The sequence below is a fragment of the Hylobates moloch genome, unplaced genomic scaffold (assembly GCF_009828535.3).
Source record: "Hylobates moloch isolate HMO894 unplaced genomic scaffold, HMol_V3 SCAFFOLD_22, whole genome shotgun sequence".
In the NCBI taxonomy this organism is placed as follows: Eukaryota; Metazoa; Chordata; class Mammalia; order Primates; family Hylobatidae; genus Hylobates; species Hylobates moloch.
Window position 1 is genome coordinate 30,486,263 of NW_026652297.1, and position 17,512 is coordinate 30,503,774.

General features: G+C 43.5%; 1 long non-coding RNA gene across 1 annotated transcript in view; it reads left to right on the forward strand.

The window, feature by feature from the left end:
* The first annotated feature begins 205 nt into the window (after positions 1–205).
* The window catches only part of LOC131382271 (uncharacterized), a 148,189-nt gene continuing 130,882 nt past the window's right edge, over positions 206–17,512 (forward strand). Inside the window, exon 1 of the long non-coding RNA XR_009211581.1 lies at positions 206–300. This is a non-coding gene — a long non-coding RNA (uncharacterized LOC131382271). The remainder of the gene's footprint in view (positions 301–17,512) is intronic.

The following is a 17,512-nucleotide window of genomic DNA, read 5'->3' on the forward strand; positions in this document are numbered from 1 at the left end:
TTTCCCGCCGCGCATTCTGCTCAGCTGGGCGGCGAGGAGCGGGCCCAGAGCGCACCGCGAGCTCCCTCACCGCCGTCTGCCTGCCATTTGCTGCCACTGGGGACCTGCGACTGCTTCCATGGAAACAGAACCATGGATTGTTTTTCCAGAAAACGTCTCAATCTAATTTGTGTAGAGCCGCGTTGTGTGTGTGCACGTCTGTGTGTGTGCTTCAGTCGCAGAAGGGGATGAGAAGTGGGAAGAGGGGATTTGCATAGAACCTCCAATTTTCCTCGTTTCCCAGGGAGTTGATGATTTCAGGTGAGTGTTGCATCCCAGACACTGAGTCTTATTAAGGGCTTGGGTTAGGAAGCAGTGACCATTATATTTGCCTAGGGTACTCCGAAATACTTGAATCCTGCCTTGGTCTAGGTAATTCTCCTTCTCACTAGGTCTTCCTCAGAGGAGGGAGGTGCATGGGGAGACAAAGCATGGCAGTGAGTAAGACTAAACTTAGCATTTCCTACCCCGATGTAGGACTCCAGGAACTGGGCTGAGTCCCCTCCACAGTTTCCCCTATACCAGGAAGGGCAACATAGCCTCAAAAATAAACAATTGGGAGGTCGAGGCAGGTGGATCACTTGAAGTCAGGAGTTGGAGACCAGCATGGCCAACATGGTGAAACCCCGTCTCTACGAAAAATACAAAAATTAGCTGGGCATGGTGTCACATGCCTGTAATCCCAGCTACTGGAGAGTCTGAGGCAGGAGAATTGCTTGAACCCCAGAGGAGGAAGTTGCAGTGAGCCAAGATCACACCACTGCACTCCAGCCTGGGCAACAGAGCAAGACTCTGTCTCTAAATAAATAAAAATAAATAAATAAATCATGTGAACTCTTGTATTTTCCTCTCCACAGCCAAGTATAAGTCTTAACGTTACATCTGCAATGGAAAAACAAGTCAGACTCAGCAAAAAGGAGCCCTGAAGAGACAGAGTTAAGTGCTTCCATGATGAGAGTAGAGTTGGCCTATGCTGTCCCTCCCAGGACTCCTTTACCCAAGAGAAAGAGAGAGTGTGCATCCAAAGGGGAGCAAAAATAGAATATAAATAGGGAAAATAGAACCACTCAGAGCAGTTCAGGGATCTTTACCACTCTGACATGGAGGGAAGAAGGAGGAGAAGAGAAAAGATGAACGGACCTTGAACCTGGGATAGCTCATGTGACTGCTACATTGGTATTAAGATACAGCACTCATGTGCCCTGGGATGTTTTGTTCTATTAGGTGCTGCACCCAGTAGAACAGTGCTCCATCCAATACAATGTTCTGGAATTTAAACAATCCAGATGAGAGTTTTTCCTCCTTGGAGATGGAATGTCTTGCTTTAGAGGGAGGAGGAAGAAGAGAAAAGAGGAGAAATCTCAACCAGCCTCCTCTCTACCCCACACAGAGAATAGAGATGCAAAACTTCTCCCATAGAGTGTTTCAGCTGCTTCCTGGTTCCTCTTGCTTCTTTTCTCTTCGGATAATGACTTGGGTTTGGCCAGTATGTAAAGTTGACTTGTGGTACATCTGGCTCTTCTCCAGGGGTGCTCACAGAAATAACTCCAGTGGACTAGAATGAGATGCTTGAAACCTTCCCCAGAGCCTAGCTCTACATTTAGGAGAACAGTACAGCACACCATGATCTGACATAGTTATAGGTGGGTGGGAGTCTCAGTCTGTAGTTCTCTATCACCTATTAAGAGACTGGAACCTGGTTCCATGTTTTCTGCGGGAGGTTGAGCTCTTAACAACGTGCCAAGCCAGCAGCTGTGCCCTAGAGTCTTGGCCCAAGACAAGCAAATAGTTGTCAAATGACTGAATAGTTCTGTTTCCTTATTATATCCTTGGTTTAGAATTCCTTTCACAATTAAAAAGATTTGGACAACAACTTTATAGGGCCAATTCTTTTTATTCCAGGTTATCACAACATCCTCAAAGAAAAATGCATCATGAATGGTCTTCATACCATCTAACAGATCCAGTTTACCCTCATTCCCGTGGCTTTGTTCCAGCTGCTACCTTCACTTGGCATGTTTCTCCTCCCCTTCACCCTTCAAACCATGTTTTCTTTCAAGGTCCCCTCAACCCTAATGTGCACTGTGTCTTTCTGTCCACTCAAGTCCTGGCTGATCTCTCCCTATTCACACTTATGCCACTATTCTTTTCAGCTCTACCCATGTGGCGCTTGCCAGATGATGTTACCTTTTTTGCTTTAGGAATTTTGCTTTCCCAACTACAGCATAAGTAGGAGTGGTGTCTTGTAGTTCTTTGTGTCTTTCTTCGTGTTTCAGATGAATGTTTTCCGTAGAGTGGAGCTCAATTCCTAGTTCAGATTTGAGCCATCAATCCTGGGCAATTTCTTCCCAGGTAAAATGAAGGCAATACTAAAATCTACCTCCAGATGGGACTGTGAGGACCAGATGAGATGCTGTTTTAAAGCCCCTAGACCCCAGCACACAGTAGGTCTTCAATAGGTATCATTCCCTTCCCTGTCCTTTCTGGCAAGGAGTTTAGCTTTGACTTATTAAGGACTCATAGGCAAGTCATTTTTAAATTGTTATGGGAGGAAAAAATGGCATTCCCTTCCTTGTTTTACTGTGGTTTGTGGAAACTCAAAAAAAGCAGCATTTGGTTTCACAATCTCTGTACATTGAATTTCCTGTCTTTTCAGAACTGTGGTTCTTTATACTGTATTTTTGCCTCTTCCACCTCCCAGGGCTGCATGGCATCCATTTACTTCTAAAATTAAACAAATTTCCATTTTGTTTCAAGAATTTCTACATATTCCTGCACATTTCTGGAGATCTATGGGATGGCTCTGGGCCCCAGATTGCAGCGATCACTGTGGAGCAGCAACCATCTCTCCATCCTGGCTCCATTGAGCTTCTGCTTCTGTCATATCTGCACTCCCCATTGGCACTGCCTGCCTGGCGCTCACCCAGGCTGGTCTGACACTTGCTGCTGAGGATGGGGCGGGGACCCAGGCAGGCTTCCAATTCTTTCATGAGCTGGGTGCTGCCTGAAGCCAGCAAACTGTGAAGCCCTGTTGTAAAGGCTTCAGAGGGCCCCAGCATGGCGGGGTGGGGGCACCGAGCCACGGGAAGTGTGTGAGCAAAGAGGGCTGCTGAGAGTAAATTAGCTCCTGGCTTTGAGTCCTGCTGATATAATCTCTTGATTTTTTTTACCCCCACTCTTCAAGTACCACTTAAGTCCCTCTGCTTCCTCACAAACAATGGAACCGAATGTTCATTTGTTTGCTTGGAACTGGTTGGGCATCCCCCCCTTCTCATTTCCAAAGGCTTGAAGCGCTCAGCTGTCCTCTCTCCAGAAGCCGGCCCCCCTTGGCCTTAGTGTCTTCTGTGCTTAATTGCAAATTATTGATTCGAAGGGAATTAATTTTTAGCTCTTGCCAGATTCAGTCGCTCCTGGGTTGGACTCCTCAGCAGGACACCCTGGGGATCCCGGCCAGGGCCGGGGGTGGGGGAGGGACCATGGCTTATCAGGGGCTGCTTTGGGCAGAAGGCCACAGACTGATCAGATGCCAGGGCCGTGATCGTCTAGCTCAGCATCCTGTTTTATCAGAGAGGAAACCGAGGCCCAGGGATCACCAAAGCTTAGCCAGCCACAGAGAGTACAGTTCCCATGTCCCAGCAGGGTCATATCTGCAACAGTCCTTGACGTGCATAGGCTCATTTAGTCCTCACGAAAAACCTAGTAGGATGGGAACTTGTTCCCAGGCAGATCTTATTTAGTAGATCTGGGTTGACACCCGAGATTTTTGCATTTCTTATTTATTTATTTTTAAAATAATTTCAACTTTTAGATACAGGGGGTTCATGTGCAGGTTTGCTACACGGGTATATTGTGTGATGCTGAGGTTTGGGGTATGGATCTGTCACCCAGGTAGTAAGCGTAGTACCCAATAGGTAGTTGGTGAGAATGTAAATTAGACTTCACATTTCTAACAAACACCCTCTGTGGGCTGCTGATGCTGCTTGTCCACGATCACATTTTGAGAAGCAAAGATCTAAACTGCAGAGCTGGGTCCCAACCTTGTCAGCACATTGGAATCACCTGGGGGGTTAAAAAATTACTCATGTTTGCAGCCTATCCCTAGAAATTCTGATGTAATTGTCGTGGAGTGCCCTGGACAATGGGATTTTTTGAAACTTCATGCAGGCGGTTTTTTTTATTTGTTATTTTTACTTTTAGATTCTTGCTCTGTTGCTCAGGCTGGAGTGCAGTGGCATGATTATGGCTCACTGCAGCCTCAAACTCCTGGGCTTAAGCAATCCTCCTTCCTCAGACCCCTAAAACACTGGGATTACAGGCGTGAGCCACCATGTCTGGTCTTCCAGGCTGTTCTTATGTTTAGCTAGAATACTTTCTAGCTGCCCCCATCTCTCCCAGCTTTCCTCCCAGCTTTCCTATGTACAACTCTACATTCATTTCCATGGAAGTGCCCTCATAGAAACCCACGCGTATATGTATTTTGCAACATCAGAGATCTTAGAACCCAAAGAACAAAATAATTATTACAACATAATTTGTTTCCTGAGCACTTATTTTGTTATTTAAAATAACATAATGTTACTCCTGGTACCATACATGCGCTACCGCCTTAATGTATCACAAAACCCGTGCACAGCAGGTGATGCTTTAATCCCTGGGAAAGGTCAGCTGATTCCCCACTTTTCAATCAGATTTGGCACCATCACATCCACTTTATTCATGAAGCATCTGAGACTTAAAGATCATCATTCCCATGTGTCCTGTGGGGCCACTGCCAACCCAGGCTGGGTGAGGGAGTGCTGGGTACATTTTGTGATTTGCAAGGCGGGGCTTCCGGGGAGCAGCAGGGCTGAGGCACAGCGGGAGCTGACACATCAATGACCAGAGGAAGCAGCTGCGGAAACAGAAAGCAGGAATGTAGTGAGCAAGGCATGGGGCAATTTCATTGATCTGATTCTTGGGTATGAATTTCAGCCACCAACTCAGTTGTGCAAAATAGAACCTTTTTCTCTGCAACTGAGCTGGACTTAGCTCTTAAGCTCTCCTGTGTCCATAGCAAAAAAACTTACTTACCTTCAGATAAATGGCCATTGCCAGATTTTTTTTTCCTCTGTGCCTTTGATATAAATTCTCATTTGATCCCGGCTCCTTTTTCTCCTTTTCTTTTTCCCTTGTACAAAAGTGAGGTTGGGTGGTGAGTGGGCTTATCCTCAGGGTAATGTGTGTGTGCCTGTTGTACTGGACACCTGCATGGCTTGGTCCTATGCTGGGTCTCCTAAAGTCCTCTGCCACCCCTTAGAGGCTCCCGTGAGTCCCTCTCCATCATCCCTCTCCTCTGTGAGGCTCTACCAGACCTTCAGCCAGTTTGAATAGAGATAGCATTTCCCATGTGCCAGGCTGCATTATAAGTGCTTTCCATGTATAAATGTATTCCGTTCTCATGAAAAACCTAAGAGGTGGGTACTATTATCATCCCCATTTTACAGATGAGGACCCTGGGACACAGAAAAGGGGTAAGTAATTTGCTCAGGGTCACGTGGTAGAGCCATGACTCAAAATGTCACCTGGCACCAGGACCTATGCTCTTACTGATCTTACATAATTGCAATCCCAGGTATCCAGGGACACGACAGCATTAGTGAAGGGATTTGGGATTTTTTTTTTTTTTTTTTTTTTTTTTTTTTTGAGACAAAGTCTCGTTCTTGTCCCCCAGGCTAGAGTGCAATGGTGTGATCTTGGCTCACTGCAACCTCCGCCTCCCGAGTTCAAGCAATTCTCCTGTCTCAGCCTCCCGAGTAGCTGGGATTACAGGCGCCTGCCACCACGCCTGGCTAATGTTTGTATTTTTAGTAGAGACGGGTTTCACCATGTTGGCCAGGCTGGTCTCAAACTCCTGACCTCAGATGATCCACCCGCCTCGGCCTCCCAAAGTGCTGGGATTACAGGCGTGAGCCACTGTGCCCGGCCTTTTGTTTGTTTGTTTGTTTGTTTTTTTGAGACAGGGTCTTGCCCAAGCTGGAGTGCAATGGCACGAGATCTCAGCTCACTGCAACCTCTGCCTCCCAAGTTCAAGTGATTCTCCTGCCTCAGCCTTCCAAGTAGCTGGGATTACAGGCGCCAGCCACCATGCCTGGCTATTTTTTGTATTTTTAGTAGGATGGGATTTTGCCATGTTGGCCAGGCTGCTCTCAAACTCCTGACCTAAGGTGATCCATCTGCCTCAGCCTCCCAAAGTGCTGGGATTACAGGCATGAGCCACCGTGTCTGGCCAGCATTAGTGAAGGGATTTGATTGGATGATTTCTTCATAACTTTCAACTCTGACCCTAACCCTAGGTGGGCCAAAAGTGACATGCATAACTCTTTCATCTTCCGTGGTTTATCACTTCCACTGCATTTTCTTATTTCTTATACCACGGGGTCTGTGAATCTGTTCAGACTCAAGGCATATGCCCGTCTTCCCCTTATTACATCTTCTAGGAGGACAGACTATCCTATTCACTGCTGTAGCTCTTGAATGGCTCATATGTCGTAGCTACTCAGCAAATCTTAAGGAACTTGAAGCATTGGGTTGAACAATAGCCCAGAGACTAGGTTTTCTTGATGGAAGGAAAGGGAGAAAGGAGAGAACTGGAAGACAGGTGGCAGGCTACCCAGATGGCAATGGCAGGATCAAGTCCAGTGCTTTTTAAAAATTTGATTCATATGAACCTTCTGATCTATAGTAGTTTGGAAGCAGAGCACTGTAGGAGCATGTTTAAAATTTCTCTATTACAGCAATGGCTGGATCTCCCACGGCCAGCCTTGTGACCTGCTCTTCTCCTTCAATTTCCCAAAACAAGCAATAAAAGGCTCTGTACCCATCAGGTCCTGAGCGAGGAAGCGATTCACTTTACAGAGGGTTCTGTCTCCCCAGTCCCTCCCTGCTACAATTAACACCTCAAGGAGGGAATTTAAAAGCAAGTGCTTCTTTTTCAATTACCGCTTAGAAAACTGTGTAATAAAACACCACTGCGAGCCTACTTGCTCTTTTTGAAAGTCTAATTAATTCATTTGCAGAGGTTGAGTCTTGCCTGGCACTGTGTCACTTGCTCACTTAAAAAGGTGCCAAGGCTTGGAATCACTTGAACAAATCCATTTTCATGTCCCATGTTTGGTGGCTGACAGAACCTCATAGGCTGAGATGACCCAGAAGCCCAGGGACAACACAAATGTCCTTTGACCCCAAAAATTAACCTGCCTTTGGCTTCACCAACCCCACCCTCTACCCTGGGAGGCATGATGCCTGGATCAAGGCCAGGTTTGGTCACTCAGCAGTCACCACACTTCAGTCTTTTCACCTTAACTTCCTGTACCCTTAAAAAAAATCTTTCGGCCGGGTACAGTGGCTCACGCCTGTAATCCCAGCACTTTGGGAGGCTGAGGCAGGCAGATCATGAGGTCAGCAGTTTGAGACCAACCTGACCAACATGGCGAAAACCTGTCTCTACTAAAAATACAAAAATTAGCTGGGTGTGGTGGCGTGCGCCTGTAATCCCAGCTACTCAGGAGGCTGAGGCAGGAGAATAGCTTGAACCCAGGAGGTGGAGGTTGCAGTGAGACGGGATTGTGCCACTGCACTCCAGCCTGGGTGACAGAGTGAGACTGTCTTAGAAAAAAAAAAATATTTACCCCAATTTTAATACTCTAAGTCAGATCAATTTCTAGCTAGCAATTTGTTCCCCAAATATACTGCTATCTTTGGTTGATTAACCTGAAACCAATTGCAATTACTGCATTTCATTTAAAATGTGCCTGTTTGATAAATTTTTGGTGAAAAACTACGTAGGCACAAATGTTACGAAAATTCTATTGATTCACAGGATTGAGTCTCTTCTGCCTTCCAAATAGTTCATGTGTACTGACAAAATTTTAACCCAGAACATAGTATCCAATTGGCATTAATTTAAGAGTTTAGTTTTTCTAACCTGGCCCTCCTATTTCAGTATGAAACTAATATGTGCATAGGGGAGTAGTTGCATTCCCTATAATATCATCTCATTAAAATTTTCCCCACATTATGACACAGGCTAGAGATTTCTTTTCTACTCAAGGGCACAGGATATTATGGCCACATGCTGAGATGTATGGAGCTGGCTGGCTGAGCATCTGGAGTGGGTCAGGGCTGTCCCATGCCAGAACATGGGGCCATAGGTGAGGAAGAGAAGCCAGAGGCCCGAGAAAGTCAATCTGAGCAACATAGGGCACGGGTGCAAGGCAAATCTGGAGACTGCAAGAGCCAGTAAATGTGAGACAAACTGCATGAGTCAAGAGAGGCAGGAGAGCAGTCAGAGAGCAGTCAAAGACCAGACAAAATGTGGGATTGAACAATGGAAATAAGAGGAGTCCCAGCATATTTGCATTTACAAGAGGCCAGACCAACAGCTGCCAGATGAACACTATTCCAAAACTTCTCATTGTTCTTTGACCTCCTCTTGCTCTAGGTGCACCAAGTGTGGCTTCAAACACCTTCCCATCAACATCTTCTATCTATCCCTTGAGAAGAACAATTGATTGAAATCTATCCACATCTAAATTATATCATGATTCTAATATCTTAGCCTAGACTTCCCAGAAAACAGAACTCAAAGCAAAGCTTATGCAGTAATGCCTTACTTGGGAAGTGGGCACAGAGGTGTGCAATCCCAGGGCTGTAAGAGTGAGGAAAATAGGGAGGTAAGGCAGGAAAAGAGGAAAGGAAGCAAGCTACTTAGCTATATGGCCCCCCTTTCACAGGCTATCCCAAGTACTGTGTCTCAGAACATTTTTTGTTATTGGGAAAAACGGAGGGAAACTCATTCACTGGATCCTCTCCTCATCCTGACTCTTGTTGAAGGTTCATCCCTGTCTCAATGTTTTGTTGACTGTCCCCCTCAACTGACTTCTGGGGAGGCAGACTGATGCCCAGTGGTACAGTGCTACATCTGAATCTGGAAGTAGATGGGGTGGGGAGCCAGAGTCTCTATGTGTCTAGACAGGTTGAACCTGGGGACTGGAGCTTTTGCGGTTCTTGTCATGTGTGGCAGGTGTGATGGAGGTCATACTATAGCCAATGCTGATGCTGAGGGGCTGAGGCAGCCAGCGGTGCCAAGAGAAGAGGCACAATGACTGCAGTGAGGTTTCTCTGCAGGGTCAAGGACTGGGGAATACTGGAGGCTGAGTGAATATGAGGAAGCAAAAGACTAGATCACATGCACTTATGCAGTGAGGAATTTGGGGTCCAAAATGGTGGTCTGGGAGGGGAAGGGAATTAACCAAAATCAAATGTGGCTTGGACTAAGGAAGCTGACTTAATTTTAGCTTATTCTAAGGATATCCCAGTCTTTCAAATGACAATGTTCCAATGGCAGTGGAATTGTGAGGACTGACTGATCTCACTTTGTTATTTAAAAGGATCTTTCAGACTATCTCCTGGCACTGGCATGATTCACTGCCAGGAGGTTAGGAGTCAGATGGTCTCACTGAAGCCCATTTGGATTGGTTGATTGGTTAAAGCCAAATCCAATAGGGGCCTTAGAGCCCTCCTGGGACATGTTACTAATAGGCTTGCTAGCTGATTCCAGATCCCATCGGCTATTAGGAGGTGCTGAGATCCTGGCAGGCTTGGTACTTACTGTCTCGGGGACTGAGTAGGCTGAGTTGGCTACTGTCTAGGAGTGAATGGAGAACTTTGCTAGCCTCTTGACCTAGACAGGTAAAGCACCTCCACCACCACTACAATGGTAGAGTGTTGGAGTACTGCTAAGGTTGGGTTACCCCAGTATTAATGTTGGGCAAGATTACCATGGAAAGGAACATTAGTTGGGGCAACGTAAACTTTACTTGAGCAAATGATGCTCTGCCTTACTCCCCACCTCCTTTCTTTTTCTTAAAATTAACTTTATCTTGGAATTATTTTTTTAACCTAGAAATAATGAAGTGTATATACCAGAAATGTAACCATGTCAGAAAACTTTCAGCTTCTCTACCACTGAGATATGTGGATCACAAAGTGAGGATCCTCATATTTATTTGCCTCTAAAGAGGATAGGGTTAAGTATTTGGTCTCTTGTAGTAAGGAATCCTTATAGCAGTCAGGCAGCATGTGGCTTAACTCACTTTACCAGGGCTAGGGTTCTTTATGGAGGTTTGAAGGCAAGTTTCCGGTTAGAAGTGTTCATTTCTTGGGCTGTATTCTGAATTCACATATCTTTTGACCATTTCAAAATGCTGAGAGTGACAATGCAGACTTTGGGTGTTCTGAACTGCGGGTCCTGGTCAAATACCATCTTTCTATCACAATGTGATTTATAGATGTGTAAGGATAATATTTTGAACTATTAAACAATGATTTTTAATTCTCTCCAAGTCAATTTATTCCCTCAGCCCCTTTACTATTAAAAAGGCATCACTAGGGAAAGTGAACTGCTGAACACAGAATCAAATTCTTGGTCTTTGCCACACAAGATAAACTCTTAAAGCCCCTGGAAGAGCAGATGGTCTTGAAAGCTAAGGTTTGTTTCACTGTAAGAGGTATTTTTTTTTTTGAGAGAATTAAAGTCTTTTTGTATACCAAGGACTAAGCATAAAATATATCTAACAGCAGTTTTAAAACTTTTTGGTTTCAAGACTCATTTATGCTTTTAAAAACTATTGAGGACCCCATGATTTTTTTGGGTGGAGGAGGTGGTAGGGTAGGTTATATATAGGTATTTACTTTATTAGAAATTAAAAGTGATGAATTTAAAAAATAAAATTGCAAAAGACAACAAGATATATTTTCTTAAATTTTCACATGAGCATTCCAAAATAATGATTTTGGAATTTCAAAATAATGATTTATTGGACAATAATGAGAGATTATAACAGATATAGCCAAAGGTAGCTGGTAAAACTTCATTTGAAGCCCTGAGAAAAAGAGTTAATGTCTGAAAACATATTTGTTCATACAGTAAACCTATGACCTTGAAACATTCTTAAAAACTCAAGAAAACAAAACATATATTCTTTTAGGTACCAGAGTAATGACCTCATATGTCATGTAGTCTCTGGAAACATCTATTGCATACTTCTGAGGAAATGAAAGTGAAAAAGGCAAATATTATCTTTGTATTATAAAAGTAGTTTTGACATTGTGGACTATTACAGTATATGTTGTGCTACTATAGCAGAATACCTGAGACTGGGTAATTTATAATAAACAGAAATTTATTTTCTTACTGTTCTGGAGGCTGTTAAGTCCAAGGTCAAGGTACAGGCATCTGCTGAGGGCCTTCTTGATGTATTGTCCCATGGTGAAAGGCCAACAAGCAAAGAGGCAAATAGGACTGAACTGAACTTGCCTCTTTATAAAGGTATTAATCCTTCTTATGAGGGTAGAGTCCTCATGGACTAATCACCTCTCCAAGGTCCCATGTCTTAAATACTGTTACAATGGCAATTAAATTTCAACATCAGTTTTGGATAGGACAAACATTCGAACCATAGCATGGACCTCCAAAGGGAGCCTCAGGAACCCCTGGGAGTCCCCGGTCTGCACTTTGAGAATTGCTTATTAATAAATAGGGTTCTCATATATCTCAATTTGCTTAGGATGGACCAAGTTTGTTTGCTGTCCCTGCTAATATAGTTATTACAAGCATCCCTCTTTACTCTTAAAAGTTTGGATAAAAATTATATGGACACACTATTTACAAACTACAGGCCAGAAGTATTGGCTTAGCCAGTTTTCCTTCACAGATCTTGAGGAAGAGAAGTTTTTAGAGAAGAACTGAGAGTAGATTGAATCCCTGGTGTGCCTTCTGAAAGAAAAAGCCAATGGCCTGGCCCTGAATTGAGTTCCACTGGGGCGAGGAAGAGATGATGTTTAAAATGCGGCCGGGTGCGGTGGCTCACGCTTGTAATCCCAGCACTTTGGGAGGCCGAGGCGGGCGGATCATGAGGTCAGGAGATCGAGACCACGGTGAAACCCCGTCTCTACTAAAAATACAAAAAATTAGCCAGGTGTGGTGGCGGGTGCCTGTAGTCCCAGCTACTCGGAGAGGCTGAGGGAGGAGAATGGCGTGAACCCGGGAGGCAGAGCTTGCAGTGAGCCGAGATCGCCCCACTGCACTCCAGCCTGGGTGACAGAGCAAGACTCTGTCTCAAAAAAATAAAAAAATAAATAAAATAAAATTAAAAATGCACATTATGGCTGGGTGTGGCAGCTCACTCTGTAATCCCAGCACTTTGGGAGGCTGAGGCAGGCAGATCACCTGGGGTCAGGATTTCGAGACCAGCCTGGCCAACATGGTGAAACCCTGTCTCTACTAAAAATAAAAAAAATTAGCCGGGCATGGTGGCACACGCCTGTAGTCCCAGTTACTCGGGAGGCTGAGGCAGGAGTATCACTTGAACCCAGGAGAAGGAGGTTGCAGTGAGCTGAGATCATGCCACTGCACTCCAGCCTCAGCGAGAGAGTGAGACTGTCTCAAAAAATAATAAAATGCCCATTGTTGGTTGGGTATGATGGCTCATGCCTGTAATCCCAGCACTTTTGGAGGCTGAGGCAGGCAGATTGCTTGAGCTCAGGAGTTCAAGCCAGCCTAGGCAACATGGCGAAACCCCATCTCTACAAAACATCCAAAAATTAGGCAGTTGCGGTGGTGGGCACCTGTAGTCCCAGCTGCTCAGGAAACTGAGATGGAAGGATTGCTTGAGCCCTGGAGGCAGAGGTTGCAGTGAGCCAAGATTGCATCACTGCACTCCAGCCTGGGCGACAGAGTGAGACCCTGTCTCCAAAAGGCAACAAATGCATGTAGTTAACGGGTACAGAGTTTCAGTTTGGCATGATGAAAGAGTTCTGGAGGTGTGTGGTGGTGGTGGTTGTACAACAGTGTAAATGTATCTAATGCCACAGAACTGTTCACTTAAAAATGGCTAAAATAGTAAATTATATATATATTTTATTGCAATAAATAAAATGCACATAGGTTTGAGGGAGTTGCTCCAGGAGATTGTCAATGTTGTAAAGAAGTGCTGTGTCCACTACAGTAAGAGAACAATGGGCCATCAATTGTTGAGAAAGGCAAATGGACCTGAAATGGACAGAAGACTCACAGAGCCCCTGTGTCTCATTGAGACGATCTTGTCAGTGCTCAGGCATGGACTCTTAAGTTGAAAATCTTGCTAGAAGTACTGACCTCAGCTGAGGATGCATTGAGTCTAGAGGCTGCCCATGAAAGACTAGGTGGGATGAAGTACATCTCCACGGATAACAGAAGAGAACAGAGGACAGCCTGTGCCCGATAAGCCCCTCACTCTGCATTCCTTGCAGACTTAGTCTACCTGGAGTTGGTCCATGAGAGAAGGGGAAGAGCAGACCCTTGAACTGACCGACAAAATCCTGAATAAGCCAGAAAACTCTCCAACAGAAAGACGATGTGAAGCACATTTTATATTTCCTGATAGTGACATGAAAGTAAAATGAAACGTGAAATTAATTTTAATATATTTTGTTTGTCCCAGTATGTCTAAAATATTATTTCAATGTGTAATCAATATGAGAAAATGATTAATGAAATATTTTGCATTCCTATTTGTAGTAAGTCTTAGAAATACAGTGTGCGTTTTTTACTTATTGCAATTGGGACTAGCACATTTCAAGAGTTCATTAGCCACATGTGGCTAGTGACTGATGTATTGGACTATGCAGGAGTAGAATTTAAGCCAGAAAGAATCAAACAACAACAACAAAAATTTGATAGGATTTACTTGGACATGATTAGATTGTTTTTAGTCAATGAAATGGAAGTAGAAGTGATGTACATTTTTGCCAAGGGCGGAAGCATTTAATTGCCAGTATAAGTCACTACAGCTTGCCCATTCACTCATACGGTGAGTGTGGAAGCACATGTTGAAATGGAGCCTCCATCAGATTGAGTCCTGAGTGATTAAAATGAACAGAGCCACCTACCACCCATGTTGGATGCATAGTGAGAACAAGAAATGAATGGCTGCTTTCTGAGATTTAGGAGAGGTTTGTTAGTGTAGCATAACTTAGCTTATCCTGACTGATACATGTGATTAAATTGTATTTCAACTAATTAAACTTTTAAATATAACTTTGGCAAAAATTCATGTCTTATATTTAAAATATTTCCAGAATTTTTAAAGGCTGTAGGAAACATGCCATTCATTAATGTTTCATGAATCCATTTACCTGGATATATTAATGAATTGCGTAAAGGGAGATATAAAACAAAGAAGTAGAATAAAGGTAATTTTTAAAGTTAGCTTCAAAAAAGAATTTCAGAGCTGGGCATGGTGGCTCATGCCTGTAATCCCAGCACTTTGGGAAGCTGAGGTGGGTGGATTGCTTGAGCTCAGGAATTCAAGACCAACCTGGGCAACATGGCGAAACCTCTCTCTACAAAAAAATACCAAAATTAGCTGGGCATGGTGGTGCACACCTGTGGTCCCAGCTACGTGGGAGGATTGCTTGAGCCTGGGAAATAGAAGTTGTAGTGAGCAGAGATTGTGCCACTGCACTCCAGCCTGGGTGACAGAGTAAGACCCTGTCTCAAAAACAAACAAAAACCGAAACAAAACAATTTATCCATTAGTGTCTGTTGAGGGATACAAGCAGGTAGAATTTTAATCCTACAATAGTAATGGCAATTATTTGCTGTTACAAGCATTAATAATAGACTATTAAAGAAAAAAATCTTGGGAATGTGAGGGCTCTTCTCTATAGATTTTGAAACATTTTCCACTTATTTTGGAAACTGATGATTTAAACACAAGAAGTTCTAGGACTACAGATAATCTAAATGTTCCACCCATTTAAAAAATCATAAAGGCCAATTTTTAAGTCTCCCCAGAATTTGTAATTGTTAGCACTAGTAATAGAACATGTATGTGCCCATGTATATTTGTTTAAATAGAACATATATATATATGCCCATGTATTTTCGTTTAAAGTGTTTTGAAGCTGTGCATAGAAACTTAACTTTGCAAGGACTTGTCATTATGAAACACAATTAGAATTTTTCATAATGAGAACTAAAAAAACTCTCATATTCCTAAACCTTCCTTTCACAGGTCAAACTTTTAAATTATCTATCTCATTTTCTTTGAAACTCCCTCTGCATGAATATTGTGAAATTAAAATAAAATCCTAAGTGCCCCCTGGACTGGTGGAACAGACCCCTCTTGGCCAAGGGGACTCCAGAAAAACTTTAAAAACTAAATTTCCAGGCAGTGACAGGATGGCAAGTTGGTCACGCCTCAGTACACCCCCTTCTTCACTATACTTTTCTTTTCTTTTCTTTTTTTCCTGAGAGTTAAATAGAAACCAGCCCTGGAAAAGAAATAAGACTCACTCCTCCACAGACTTCAGCACACCACCTGATACTGTGGCCCAACTCCCATCCCTTTTTGTGATTTTTGACATGGCAAATAACCAGTTTCACAAAGCATTCTTCCCTTACAAATGACCATTGACCATGAACTGGTTCTGACTGGTTTACAGAGGCTGCACACGTAGTGCCTTTTTGTCCTGAGTGTCACCTTTTAATGTATAGAGCCTATAGAGCCTAATTTTGCTGCATTTTAATGTTAAGTCTCCACCCCTGTGTGAACATGGGATTTATGTAACATGTAAATTTGCTTATCACGCATGTAGGTAACCCCCTTTATGTATGTTTAGCCAGCGTGTTTAGCATAAAACTCCTGTCCCACCCTTCCCTTCTCTATCTCAGCCAGTGGCTCTGCTTCCCAGCATGCAGATTGCAACTCTTCTCAGGAATAAAGCTGTCCTTTCCAAATTTAGAGATCTTGTAACTTTTCAGTAAATAGTATACTTCTTTTAGGGCACTGAATTGTCTTCAATTCTTTCTTAGTATTCAGGTAGAGACTAAGAAATTAGTACGTTTCTGAAAAATTTTTTACTCTATACTGAATACTATTTTCCAGTTGGCTTTAGAGGAAAATTTAATTTATTTAATTTATTGAGTGTTTTTCAAATACTTTATATTCAATATTGTGCTTGGTGCTGTGAAGAAACAGTGGATGTAGAAGATGTATTACTGTCTTGAAAGAACTTACATTCTTTTTTTTTTTTTTTTTATTGAGACGGAGTCTTGCTCTGTTGCTCAGACTGGAGTGCAGTGGCATGACCTTGGCTCATTGCAACCTCTGCCTCCCAGGTTCAAGCAATTCTTCTGCCTCAGCCTCCCAAGTAGCTGGGATCACAGGCACGTACCACCACACCTGGCTAACTTTTATATTTTTAGTAGAGACGGAGTTTCACCATGTTGACCAGGCTGGTCTTGAACTCCTGATCTCAAGTGATCCGCTGCTTTGGCCTCCCAAAGTGCTGGGATTACAGGCAAGAGCTACCGCGCCCACCTAGTCTTGATGGCGACACAGGCACACAGACTAGAAATGGCCAAATGACTAAAAGGTAGCAAAATAATTAAATGACCAACAGAATAAGAAAGGTTGAGAGCCAGGATGGTGTAGGACAGGGAGCACTGGACAGGGAGCCTGGAGATTTGAGTTGTAGTTCTAACTCTCCAAATGCAATAATAGTTTATTTCTATTGAATTATAAATCAAATAAAATGCTTTTACACATTATCTTATTTAATCCTTTAACAACACTGAGAAGTGGATATTATTATGATCCTCATTTAACACAAGGACATCAATATTTCTTTTTTTTTTTTTTTTTGAGACGGAGTCTCGCTCTGTCGCCCAGTCTGGAGTGCCGTGGCACGATCTTGGCTCACTGCAAGCTCTTCCTCCTGGGTTCAAGTAATTATCTTGCCTCAGCCTCCTGAGTAGCTGGGACTACAGGTGCCCGCCACCACACCTGGCTAATTTTTTTTTTTTTTTTGTATTTTTAGTAGATACAGGGTTTCACTGGGTTAGCCAGGATGGTCTCGATCTCCTGACCTTGTGATCCACCTGTCTCGGCCTCCCAAAGTGCTGGGATTACAGGCGTGAGCCACCACGCCCAGCCGAGGACATCAATTATTTCTAATGTTTTGTGGTTAATCTACCTTAAAACACCTACTTAAAAGACAGTCCTCAAACTGAGTTTTACCTCCAAACCTGGATCTTCCACCACAGGTGCTATGTGACCTGACACAAGTCACTAGACCTATCTGTATCTCAGGAATGTAATTTATGAAATGAAGGCTTTGGCCTACATCAGCATTTTCCTAAGTAACAGGGAATACTTACTAGTTGTGCAGGACACTAATCAGTGACAAATATATTTGTAAAATGTCAATTTAAAGTTTAATTTCTTTTTTTTTTTTTTTTTTTTTTTTGAGACGGAGTCTTGCTCTGTCGCCCAGGCTGGAGTGCAGTGGCGTGATCTCGGCTCACTGCAACCTCCGCCTCCCGGGTTCACGCCATTCTCCTGCCTCAGCCTCTCCGAGTAGCTGGGACTACAGGCGCCCGCCACCACGC